The sequence below is a fragment of the Spodoptera frugiperda genome, chromosome 30 (assembly GCF_023101765.2).
Source record: "Spodoptera frugiperda isolate SF20-4 chromosome 30, AGI-APGP_CSIRO_Sfru_2.0, whole genome shotgun sequence".
NCBI classification, from domain to species: Eukaryota; Metazoa; Arthropoda; class Insecta; order Lepidoptera; family Noctuidae; genus Spodoptera; species Spodoptera frugiperda.
Genome location: NC_064241.1, coordinates 6,118,901 through 6,132,168, shown reverse-complemented (window position 1 = coordinate 6,132,168; position 13,268 = coordinate 6,118,901). Strand labels below are relative to the sequence as shown.

Sequence of the window (13,268 nt, the reverse complement as noted above, 5' to 3'; positions counted from 1 at the left end):
TTATTAATATAATAACTTGGTTGTGTATATTTTCAGTAAACACATAATATAAATATTTAATATCCATTCGATAGTGAATATATTACCCATTAATTAATTGAATATAATTAGTAATAATGTATGCAAATCTCCGTATGGTGCCACGCTTATGTCACTCCATCGCTTCCTATATGATGTATGGATTTAATCAGGAGGTGGGTTGGTTTCCCTGCTTGGTATATTGCGTAATATTAAGAATTCTAAAACATAAATTAAGAAATAAATATAAAAGGGACTCATATGATAATGTACGTTTGTAAGAAAAAAGTAAGAGTTGGTAATGTTTGCTAGCTTTATAATTTGTTCATTTATATGAATGGGTTTATTAATGGCTGCTTTTACTAGGTTTGTGAGACAGTATTTTGTATTATTTGGAAAACAATCTTCTGTCTTGTAAATTAATAATTCTTCATACTTTAGGAAAACCAAAATTATCTCTATTTTTTTTTAATTCGCAAAGAATTGACAGCGTGGTTGGGCTGCCGCGCAACGTATAGTCGGGTGGATTCCCGCAAGAAATAACTCTCTGTATGATCCGTGAATTGTTGTTTAGAGTCGGAGTATCATGTGTATGTGAATTTGTATGTTTGTAAACGCACCCAACATTTTTATAAAGAATAGACTTAATCTATACTAGAGTCTCTTCTCTTCCTTCGAAGATTAACAGGATTGATGTTATATTACGTAAAGAGTATTAACATAGGTATTTTTTAAAATCTGGCAAAGAATTCTGAAGAAAAGATTTTTAAAGAAGATTAGTCTGCATTGGATGGAGATATTGCATGGCTTCATTCGCTGCGGTGACTACGCTTACACTCGAAGAAGTAAGAATGAATCTTAGTTTAAATTTTAGTTTATGTCCTTTGAACATTATTACTCAGTGTCAGCCTTATTTACGTGAAAGAAAAGGTTTAGTTAAAGACATATCAAAGTCATGTAAAAAAATATGATTTATGAAAATATTTTGTCTTCTAAGTCGTATTTTAATAAAACGAACATTACAGTTAATAATAGTTTTCAGTAAACTTCATTGAAAGCATTAACTGCAGAGAGAAAACTATTGAAGGCAAAACCTCCACTAAGCGTCGGTAACCAGTGTTCTACGTGTAAAAATAGTACATAACTGAGAACCGCCTTTTATTGAAGTCGGTTAAAAATCCCGTCAAAAGAATTTCAGAAAACAACTTAAAAAGTACTAGACTATAAGTCATATTAAAATAATCTTATCAAAGAAACCTTAACAAAATCCAGCCTCATCATCATTAGAATAATAATGACATTAAACTTATTAACATTTATAAGGAAAGCCAGATGTTATATACAGTCTGCGAGATTACCATTAATTACCTCAAAATTAGTTACAAAACTATTTCATATTAATAATTCGGTGCGACAGTAAACTTCGAGCATTTCCGTCTGTTGCCAAGGGTGGGTGTAGTTATTTAAATCCCTTAATGATAATATCAAACACCTCGTGTGTGTGTTGTACATAGTGTTCGTATGTTTGTATAATGAATGTTAAATTAAAACTAAGAAACAGTAAGTTAAGAAGATTTTTATTTGAAAGTTCGAAAATGCGGCTTAATAAATAGATACGAGGGTTTTTCTCGATTAGTTTCAAGCCTTAATTGGGGCTCATAATAGGGAGACGGAGTATGAAAAATGAAGTAGTCCGTCTGTTGGGTAAAGAGAAAATATCTGACACGTATTCTTTATTTTGTCGTGTAAGATAACAATACTTAGATAAAACGAACCTAAATTTTATCTTCAGAACAAGAGCAGCGAACATTACAATGTTAGATTTATAACAAAATAAAAATCTGTTTATCTAGTTGATATATTTTTTTAATGGCAGTATCTTGCCTTAGTCTTGTATCGGATAACCCTCAACTGTAATTACTAGACACCTACATTTGATAAGTCAGACAGTTAGATCTAAAAACGTTAGTCTAAGTTTAACTTTAAATAGTTTTTTATTAACTATAATTATCGGGTTTGTAAACCCACGTTTACGTTTACTTTATGAACTGTTATTTTAGCTAAATAATTGTAGGTTTAGTTTATCACTAGTCACTATTTTGATATAGTAATTATATTCTTTTATTAGAAGATGTTAATTAATGTATTAAAATAGATTATACTAAAATGATATTTACCTTTTCAGTCTTAAAAATTTGTTTTGATTTTTACATACATTTCATTAACGTATATTACGTTATCAAAAATACAACTGGTTTTTACTATACTATACTTAAATATACAGAAACCCTTTGTTTTAATGTCTGTAATTAAAAAAAAGAATGAACTACGTTTAGTCAAAATTGAAATTAAATATTAAATAAATAATTCTCAGTGTAGTAAATCCACGCGACTCCAATGTTTCAGCTTCATCTATCTCGAAGTAGATATGTAAATCCTCATATCTATTGACGTGTAACCCCTCGGGTGAAGTCTGGCTCATTTCACTTCAAATATGGAAGTTACTAGCTCTGCCAATAGCTAACTATCAAATCACATTTCATTTTCATACTTATTTCCTTTGGAATAAGATAGAATTAGCAATAAATGCTACTTTTTGCATGTTATGGTACAATTGGAGTTTAATTGAAGTGTTGACTGGACGTTTTTGGTTTTTGAAAATTTATCAGTGGCAGCACGGAGTCTGGAATTGTGCCCAGTATATGGCAAAAGGCTCACGCCCTGTTATATGAGACTTATAACACAAACGGTAAAAAGTGGGTATACATTGTATAGCGGCATTACGTGCACGTGTGCACGTCTGTCTACCCCTTCGAGGATAAAAGGCGTGACGTTGCATTTTTGAAGGTTAATTTTGATTGTGGTTTCTTTATTCGAAATTTTAAACTTTAAATAAAAACTAACTATAATTCTGAGTTTAAATTTATTCTAATCTAATTGGTGCTGTATTTTACTAGAAAAAGTTACAAAAAAAAGTTTTATTTTGTTCCGTGAAAGAGTAGAGAGAAGAGGTGCATTATGTGATGAGCGTTATAAGTTTCGTGGAATATATACGGTAGTGAAACTGTTGACAATTTCTAGCAATTTCAAGCATCGCAAAAAGGATATGAACATACAATTTTAGTAGGTGTATATATTACAATATATTTTAATTCGTTACTAAAATATTCATACACTTATTTATTAATCAACGAACGTCTGTCTACCGAAATCTAATCATAACTGAACACATAAACATTTAAAATTAATGTCCAGATCACATAAGTCTACGAAGTTTGAAGCTTCGTCTGGCAGACAATGTAAATAGATGGTTAAATCCTAACGTATCCTAAATTGCGAATGCCTTTAATTGAAGTTATATTCGAGTAATTAAACAGAATCATTGATTTATTTGATTTCGAACTTAAATTTCGTACCTTTTCAGCTAAATTACAAAAAAAGGTATGCTAGTTGACGTAAAAATATGATGGTACCATTTATATCTCGTATAAAATATGTTAAGCATTGATTCAAATTGTAAGTGAACGTATGTGGGCACCACGTTTGAAACAATCGTCTTTAGATACATTTTTTTTCTTCTTTATGAATTGATCTCGTAGCTCCATTCATTTTGACGCTGTATTATAGTTACATTATTCTATAGAAGATAATAGATCAAAAGACCATTTTAGAAACCATTTTAAGAAAAGAGTAACGATCAAGTTTCTTGCGTGTTCTTCTAACTTCACTGACTGACGGACAATTCATTTTGACTTTTCAAGCGTCTAAGTACGAATTAAGCGAAATAAATGCTTTGACTATGAAAAAAAAAAATGATTAATTAAAAATAGCCATAACAACCTATGTCGGTTCCCTCTAGGGTAAAGTCTGGCAAATTTAACAAGACCATAGATTAATTAATGCTCATCAAACTATGTAATGGTTTGCTTTATTTATTACTTTATTTATCGTCGAGCACTATTATGTTAGTTTTGAGAATTTTACTTTTATAAGGATGGATATAAAAGTTAAATTTTCAAAACTTCTTAAAACAAAAAATGATATCTCAAAATAAAAAAATAAACTACTTAATTTATTGTTTAAAATATCATTTTTTATTTTCATTTTAAACTTAAGTTTTGGTTAGTATAATATAAAATATAATACAATATAGACCATAGTGTAAACACCTAGACTAATTCTTAGAATTCGGTTATAATAAAGCAGTATACTTAACATTAAATATTTAATGTCAAAAAATTTTATATCTTTAAGTTTGATTATTTTCTGTCAATATAGCTAAAAATTAAATACAAAATCATAAAATGATGAAATAAACTTTGAAAACAATTAATATAAAATAAATTCCAATAAATAAAAAAAAAATATTTGAATAAAATTCACATATTTTCCACATACATAAAATAATAAATACATAATTATTTTATAAACCCTACACGGTAAACGTCTTATCAAAAAGTTAACACAACAATATGATGGAAGGAAAGTTTTCAAAAGCGGGAATTCTGAATGGAGCACAATAAGACATAATTTTATAATGAAGATGTCCCAAGGGGCGTTGTGCGTGACGCTTTCTGTTCGTACTAAAAGTTAAGTTAATTATGTTTATTGGTAAAGTTCCGAGAAAGTCATAAAACAAATTACAACATTTCATTTACAAAACAAAATTCCTTACGAACTCTTTTTCTCGAAACCTTTTCAAAGTTTGTTAAAGAATCAATTTTAATCGGAAATGTTGTATGAAACATTTATTAAGTGCTTTTACACTTTTGGTTTAGTTGTAAATTATTGGAGTTTAAAAATAACTTCGAAATATTAGCAGTGTAATAATTTTTCTTTTGTAATAATTCTAATTGAATCAATCACTATAATATTTCCAATTTATGAAATTTTAACACATTACATTATTACTTAAATCTGTTCAACTCCTTCAAACTATATTTGAAATGTAAATGTGACTTATTCATGGCTTATTCTTTTAAAGTAAATATAATTCGTTTCATATATATGTTGGAATAAGAAAGTAAAAATGAATAATAATATTAAAACACTTACTTTTTCACGCGATCGAAGACAACTACCAATATGGCACGACACAATCATGAGTTCAAAATAACTTTTTTTATAAAACTACACGAGTTCATTTCGGCGGCACTATATTCAAATACGATATTCAAAGTCTTCTATAGTAATAACTCATTATAAAGTTAGTTAGTTTAACAGTTCACGTGGCCGAGAAAGCGCGGGAAGTCGAAGTATTTAGCGCCAAAATCGCTCTCCCCCGAGACCACCATCCCTTACCGTGCTCCACAACATACTGACAACTGTCACCGGCCACCCGGCCGCCGCCGTTTTGCTCGCTTTTACTACGGGCGCTTTTCCTCTTTTGCCCTATCTTGCTATCGCGAAAATTTATATACACACAGAAATGTATGTACCTACACACACGGACGACAACTAACTTCTAGTCGCTGAGTTCTGTACATTTTAAGAGTGTGTGCATCTACACTGAACATGTGAGTGTAACTCGTTCAAGACGCATCTTCATGGTAACGTGCCAATGCGTTGGTGCACACAATAATAAGTTAACTGGTCGAATATGTAACATAATGAAACGGTGTAAGGTCGGTTTTTGCACGTTTTATACAAATCGCGTTCATTCAGAGACACCGCTAAAGCAGAATTGCGCATGTCCGTTATCAATCTTGCGATCGTGAAACTACGAAAACTATTGCTATCCTTATTTTTCTTTAAGTTACACTTTGTATGAAATGTACTATTTTGAATAAAGCATTTCTTTTAGATTTTTTTTTTAATGTAAATGTTTGATTATGAGTTGTGTATCAAGTTGATACTAGATATTTTTTGTTTATTTTTCTTTTGGGTTAGCTCAGGTATATTTTACGAGCAATAAAGTCGGGCGCCTTAATAAGAGCAGAGCAAGTTATAAATAAAGAATGAATTAAATTCTAAGATCAGGTGTTTATTTCATAGCATTTTACACTGAATTTATTGAAGAGGTGGTTTATAGCCACTTCAGCGATGAACACTTAAGTAGTAAGTATATTGTCGATAATACGGGTACCATACTAGCGTAACAATGCATTAACAAAAACGTATAAAACTTTATGCGTACATTATTGTTATCTATATAGAAACATACTTCGAGAATCAAAGCGTTATGTGCCACCAACGCCCAATCTCGAACTAGTTACAAAGGAAACAAAGGACGAAGGAAAAATAATTTCCTTACAACTGGGGATGATATTAACTGGGAGATAAGAGCGTAAGAGTATGAGTGAAGTACTCTTTCCGAGAGGGCGGCGTTTATACAAAGCTATGAATAACAATTTACTAAAGAGCCAGGAACGCAAACACTTGAGCGTAGAAGTTTGTTTCGAAGTGCCCAAACTCACGAACAATGCCGACACGACGAGCTACGAATGACGAATTAAACCGAATGTAATGAAACGTTGCCACTTTCACGGTAGCCGTTGATTTTTTATGTTGCTTTGTTTTTTGGTGTGTAGTGTTTTTGGTTGATTTCCTTTCTAGGTTAAAGGAATACTTACCTCAAGTATCGGAATGTTAGAAGGATTTATTGGAGCTGTATAATAAACTATCCATAAAATCTGTTTGTACTAAACTCTTTGCCTTGTTAAAGTAAATTAAGTACGAAATTGTATGCATGCTCTTTTACTTGTATTAATTCCATTAATGAAGGTTAATCGTTTTTAAATAAATAAAGATTCTAAACATACAAATTTCGCATTGAATAACATAATAATACTTTGTTCGACAGGTAAGCCCTTGGGACAAGCCACGGACAAAAATCAGGCTTTTATTTTGGCAACAGTAACTATTGCTTTGCACATAAACAAACTTATCATACAAATACAACTTACCTTTGAAACCAACATTAACCTATTCTGTATATTTTCTATAGAATTGAACATTTTATATATACGATTCAAATACGGTAAATCTAAGATATCCTGTGCACCTATCGTGTTATACCCGGCGGGTATTTTACGCGAGAAGTCCTTTGTTCAAACGGCTGGAACTTTATACACCCATATTCTCAACGTTGGAACATTTTAATATCGATATATTAAAGCCTTATTTTTTGTAGTAATTGAAATGTAATCACAGTGAAATGTGTTTTTAAAATGGCTGTCAGATACATGATGAATGATTTTAATTTTTTCTATAAATCGATGTAATCGCCGACGGTTTTTGTTGGAATATGTATCGTACATGTTCATTTTTGACCGATTTCCCAAAAAGGAGGAGGTTCTCAATTCGGCCGGTATATTTTTTAACCTATTTAAAAAAAGATTGTTGTCGTTCACTTAGTTTCACCTACATGTATATATGTATGTTTGTGCGCGATTATCTCGCGTTTGGTTGAATCGATTTTTATACTGTATACAGCATAGTATTTTGCAGACCAGGAGAAGATTAAAGGTATATTATCCAACTTTAAAAAATAGAGGTTCGTACTTTATCACGTGTTATTAGTTTATTAGTAGTAGTTGGTATTTTATATTGACTTGTTTGTAAAAGCTTTGAGTAGACTTTTTAATTATAAAAAAATAAATATAATCCCATATCTGATAACCAACATAAACATCAAATAAAAATGAAGAAAATCTGTAGCACGTCTGAGCATGAAATCCTTAAGCGCTAACTAATATTCAGATTAGCGAGACAGCAAGACCAGAAGGCCACAAAGTCACCAGGTAAGATAATTATGTATAACACCTCCACACAAATTGAATAGGCCATTCTCCAGTGCTCTTACATCAATAAACATCTTAACCCTACAATGCCGTATCTCCTTATTCAATTTGCGTATTTCGTAGCTCTTTGGGGTCGACATTCAAGTGTTTTGCCGCTTCAACCGCGTTTATAGATGTCACTTTGTCACACTCACGAGTTCAACCCCAGATAACGACTTCATATCTAAATATTATTTTGTTTACGAAGTGTCGCCACGAAACTCTGCCCAATATGTTGTAGGGTTAAAGTATGAAGGAAAGGTGAAAGAATTTGATAGTGAGAAATTGTTTCGGCATTGAGACGGAACGGGGTGTGTTGTGTGTGAGTGATTTTATTGAGTTACTTTTTTTTGGTTTATCTTGTTTTGTATCGTTTATGTTGTTGTAAATTGTTTATTTGACCTTGTTTTGAATGATTTTTATAACGTACAAACTGTTGATAAGTTTCAATTTTATCTTGTTTTGTATCGTTTATGTTGTTGTAAATTGTTTATTTGACCTTGTTTTGAATGATTTTTATAACGTACAAACTGTTGATAAGTTTCAATTTTATCTTGTTTTGTATCGTTTATGTTGTTGTAAATTGTTTATTTGACCTTGTTTTGAATGATTTTTATAACGTACAAACTGTTGATAAGTTTTTAATTCAAGTTATATTATTATAGAATTTTGTTTCAGTGATTTTATCAGTTTTACATAACAAACATTATTTTTACATCCTCACGCCTTTTATCTCCGAAAGGGTAGGCGCAGGTACATATTAAGACACGTACTGCCACTGTACACTGAACACTAACTTTTCATAATTTATGTCGTAAGTCCCAGGTAATAGAGGGTGTGGCCTATTGCCATAAGTCGGGCACATTACCAGACCCTGTGCTACCAATGAGAAATTTTCTAAGAACCAAAAAAACCCAACAATACTTCGCACGACCCGAGAAACGAACCCGAGACCTCTTGCTCAGCAGTTGCACTTGCAACCAATTGGCCATCAAGGCAGTCACAGATAAACAATATTATTCATTCAATTTTACGAAACTATTGAAGTTATAATTTTATGTCAGAGAATGAATATATAATAAATCAAGTTGCAATATTAACAGTCTAGCAAGCACTAAAATAAATTCAATGTTCGCGACAGCAGTGTCAGTGCAGACAATAATAAAAATGGACTAACTCTATTTTAGGCCATTACACTTTTTACGTTCAAAGCTCATAAATCAAAAACATACTCAGTAAGCTAGAAAATCTCGATATTCCGAACATATTTCTTAAATATAAGGTTTACTAAACCGTTTACATTCTATTTATCGTCCCCCAAAACGACTGGAAGGGATGTTGTGTCAGCAGAAAACTTGTTATACTCTTTCTTACCAAAGAAAGAGTTATGAAAACGCCAACTTTGGGGTCCTCACAAAAAAACACTGAAGACAGTTCCAGAACTCCGGTCCTCAACGGGATTTTATAAATATTAAAATCTAAGGGACTCACTTTGAAAGCGGAAACTAATTCTTTTCCCTCTTCACGAGGTATTCATTGCTTCGTGAAAAGTGACTTCCCTCTTTTGTAATTCTTTATAGAAATATTCAGATAACTTTGTTGCTTAAATATCAAATAATATTTGATGGCCGGTCACTGTCCTATTCATAACATGGTATACATAAAGAAATTTAATTAAGGCAGCGAACGCACATACAAGTGAATCTTTTGTCCACTATTTTTTGTGCGTCGTTTTTAATTAACTCTTTCTATTGAATGCGAAATATGTTTTTATGGAATATAATTGGTGAAAAAGGCATGGAAATTTACAATTAAAATTTGCATTGGCAAATCAATTCTTGTCAATTAATATAACGTTCTATTAAGTCGAGAGAGACGATGGCTCTTGTAAAGTTATGCATAATAATTGCTTGCTCTTCAGTTCCAATTAAAGGCACTTCAGTAATGACGAACTCCTTGCGGTTAGTCTTGGACTGCGCCTGAACCAAGTTCCCGACGTCTACTGAGCCATGGCGGTCGATACAATTTGCTTAGTAAATGTTTTAGTTTAGATGTTAGTCCGTACCTACTCTAGTTTATGAGATAGTTCAGCACGTTTAAACGGAACGAAGGTAAATAATAAATTTCTCGATTGAGTTCGTTGTTGTGGCTCGTGTAATGGAATTACGTTTTGCATTTTTGATTGAATGCTCGTATGGTTTTCTATGGTTTATGATACGAAATGTTGACCAATGTTTTTAGTTTATTGTTAGACTCGTCGTCGTTGTTAGAATATTAAAATACTAGCTTCTGCAAGCGGTTTCGCCCGCGTTCCCGTGAGATAAAAACCTATCACCCAGGTCAGCTTTATACCCTGTCTGTATGCTAAATTTCATCAAAATCCGTTCAGAAGTTTCAGCGTGATTTACGGACGAACATCCAAACAAACAACTTCACACTTATGATATTGGTTTGAAGTGTGATTTTTTTACCTAACTGTAGGAAGAGTATTGTTATCTAACAGAATTGACTAATAGAAGTGTTATTTCGATATAACTCTGAACGTGTACAAAAATCTCAATGAGTAGGCTTCTGAGAAAAAATATTCCTTTACAAACGAATAGAAATCAACATTCACTATTTTTCTATCTTCATTGAACATCATGGATTTTAGATTCGGTACATTCTTTCAACTTAAATTATTTTTGCGAATTTGATAGTAATAATATCGTCTAGACACTCTCAAGGTTTGTTATTATTTCCAAAATAAAACATTATTATAAGTCTATGGTTTTATTTAGACTGGGTTTTTAGGTACCTTAAAATATAATTCTTAAATCATACGAACTTTTTAAAATAGTGGATAAAATTGTGCAATATATTTTTCTTTTACATACTTGCATAAACACGTAAAAATAAAATCAGGTTGAAAAAGCATTGTCTCGACTTAATTTTATTTTTCTGAAACTCTTTCCAAAGTAATTTTTAGAAGTTGACAAGAAACAAAATATGTGTAAATAGTATAATGAATGAACATGATACATATTATATATGTACATACAAACGTATGCGTGAATAATAAACTAGGATAACCAAAAATAGATTTAAACGGAATCTAAAACCCGTTAGATAAATACATAAGCCTTGTAAGTTAATTTATTACGCTAGTTTTAATCTAAGTAGGTTTATTAATAAGAGCGAGTATGTTGCCAATGTAGGCAACCACACTTCATGGCAGTGTGCGCCCGTTTACACGTACCAGTGGAAAATATTACTGTCTTAATTACTTGTCTATTAAGTCATTTTGATCATTAGTGGAGGGATAATAAATAGCAGGGTTTATGGCATAGATTGTGCTTGTCTTAGAGGTAGGGAGATAATGGTGTTTTGTGGTAGAAGATCAATTGTAGTAGGGATTATATTTAAAAAAAATTGGTTTCTTTTTATAAATCACTTCGAATATTTTTTTGTGTTGCGCTTCTTTTTGTGTTCGTTATTGTTGCAAACAAATTCTTAGTTACAGATATTTTCATGTCCGTGTGTATTATGAACAAATTAACGAGAAAAAATAATATACATAATTAGGTACGTACCAACTTCGGTTTTGCAAATACTTATTTCTTTTCACTGTATATATTGTACAAAACAAAAACACTAAGAGTCTCGCGTACAATAATTCTTACAGAACTCTCACAACACAGACCTATTGATAGCATAAACATGTACAATCTACTGACTATACTGTCACAGTGCTCTTACGTAAGGTACTCTGATAAAAAGGATGCGCAAATTGTCCACGCACACGAAACTGACTCACTCTATAGCTGCTTGCAAACTATCAAGGACTTGAGTATCAATACAAACACACAACTCGTAATGCACAAAAAATATTGATTGATATTAATATTCATTGTCACGTCACAATGAATATTATTTCGTAACAACAGGTTTAACTTAACAAGACGTTTTATTTTTGTTTTTAAGGGGGAAATCATCCAATAACTTCTCCCGCCTGGGCGAGGCGAGAGGGAGTGTCAGAATGTTACTGACTAAAAACCACCCCGGTCCTACTTCGGCTTTTCGAACCGGAGCTCCGGTATCTCGCTAGGCAGTCCGCAGAGATTTTTCTCCCAATACCTTAATAACTATGAATCAATGTATATTTTCGTACATACTTACTGCTTAATCTAGAAACTAATTTATCAGAGACTTAACTTTTAAATCACTCAGATAAGATATCTACGTAATGCACGAACGGCACATAAAACTCAACAACCAGTTTACCACAACACAGAACTTGCTCAAGCGGCTGAATATTTTCAACGAACCTTTCTCCAGTACGTCCTCTCACTTGTATTATGACGAGTTATTTGCTCGCTACTCGTTAGCATCACGACATCCTGCATGTAATGACAAGCCCGGTTACTCATGAATCTCACTAGATTATTACGTCAAAATTTTTCAAACATTTTTATAAGGAACTCGACGAAAATGTGTGTAAGCAGTTTATGTAGGGAGTGTTTTCGAGCTTCAATGTGAGTTTTCATTAAATGCAATATGTCTAGTCAAACTACGCTTTCTTTAGGGGGGGAAATTATCCAATGACTTCTCCCGCCTTGGGCGAGACGAGAGAGAGTGTCAGACTCTTACTGACTAAAAATCACCCCGTTCCTACTCCTGCTTTTCGAGCCAGAGCCCCGGTAAAGATAAACTACCCTTACCATAACCAATACTACTCTATTGCGTCTGATACCCAAGTCGAGCAATATATAAAATATTGGTCTCTTAACCTTAATGTCTTCTCTTTCTTACTATTGTCTCTTACCTCTTCTTTCATCAACTTAATAATGTGATTTGTATTTTTTAAATAAATAATATAATGTAACTTTATAATGGAACTGTGTAGTTACCTACATAATATTACATTCTTGTAATATTATTTAAATTGTTAAACAAATAATGTATGGATTTTGTGTTTTAATTTTATAAATTTTCAGTAATATTTTTGGCGCAACCATACCACAAATAATTTTAAAATACAAGATAGATAAAACATGCCACATTAAAATTTAATTTATGTAGGTACTGAAAATATTTATATTGAACAATCTTTTAAACATTTTTGTACCTACTAAAAACAGAACAACCTACTAGCCAGCGGCTTCACCCGCATTCCCGTGGAATAAAAAGTATTCTATTGCCTAAGTCAGGTCATACCATGTATGTATACCAAATTGCATCAAAATCCGTTCAGTGATTGACGGACAAACATCCAAACAAACAATCTTTTACATGTATAATATGAGTGTGATTTCAACCATTACACCTAACCTACCTAATTATATTTACATTAAAATCTAAACAAATATTTGCTGTAAAACCTCATTTTTCCAAAATAAATAACAAACGAATACAAAAATGGTTTGAACGCATCGAAATATCTTGATAAAGACCTGAACCATAAATGTGTTTTATTTTTCTGTGAATAGG

The 13,268-nt window shown here is 31.9% G+C and overlaps 1 protein-coding gene across 3 annotated transcripts in view; it reads right to left on the bottom strand.

Moving 5' to 3' along the window:
• The window catches only part of LOC118269670 (lachesin), a 110,639-nt gene extending 99,059 nt beyond the window's left edge, over positions 1–11,580 (bottom strand). Inside the window, exon 1 of one of the 3 annotated variants that reach the window (XM_050706859.1) lies at positions 11,372–11,580. The gene's annotated coding sequence lies outside the window, so the exon portion shown is untranslated. Of the gene's footprint in view, positions 1–5,073; positions 5,472–11,371 lie in introns of those variants that run through there. The other 2 variants (XM_050706860.1, XM_050706858.1) reach the window with 2 other exon arrangements.
• Between the last annotated feature and the right edge of the window lie 1,688 nt (positions 11,581–13,268).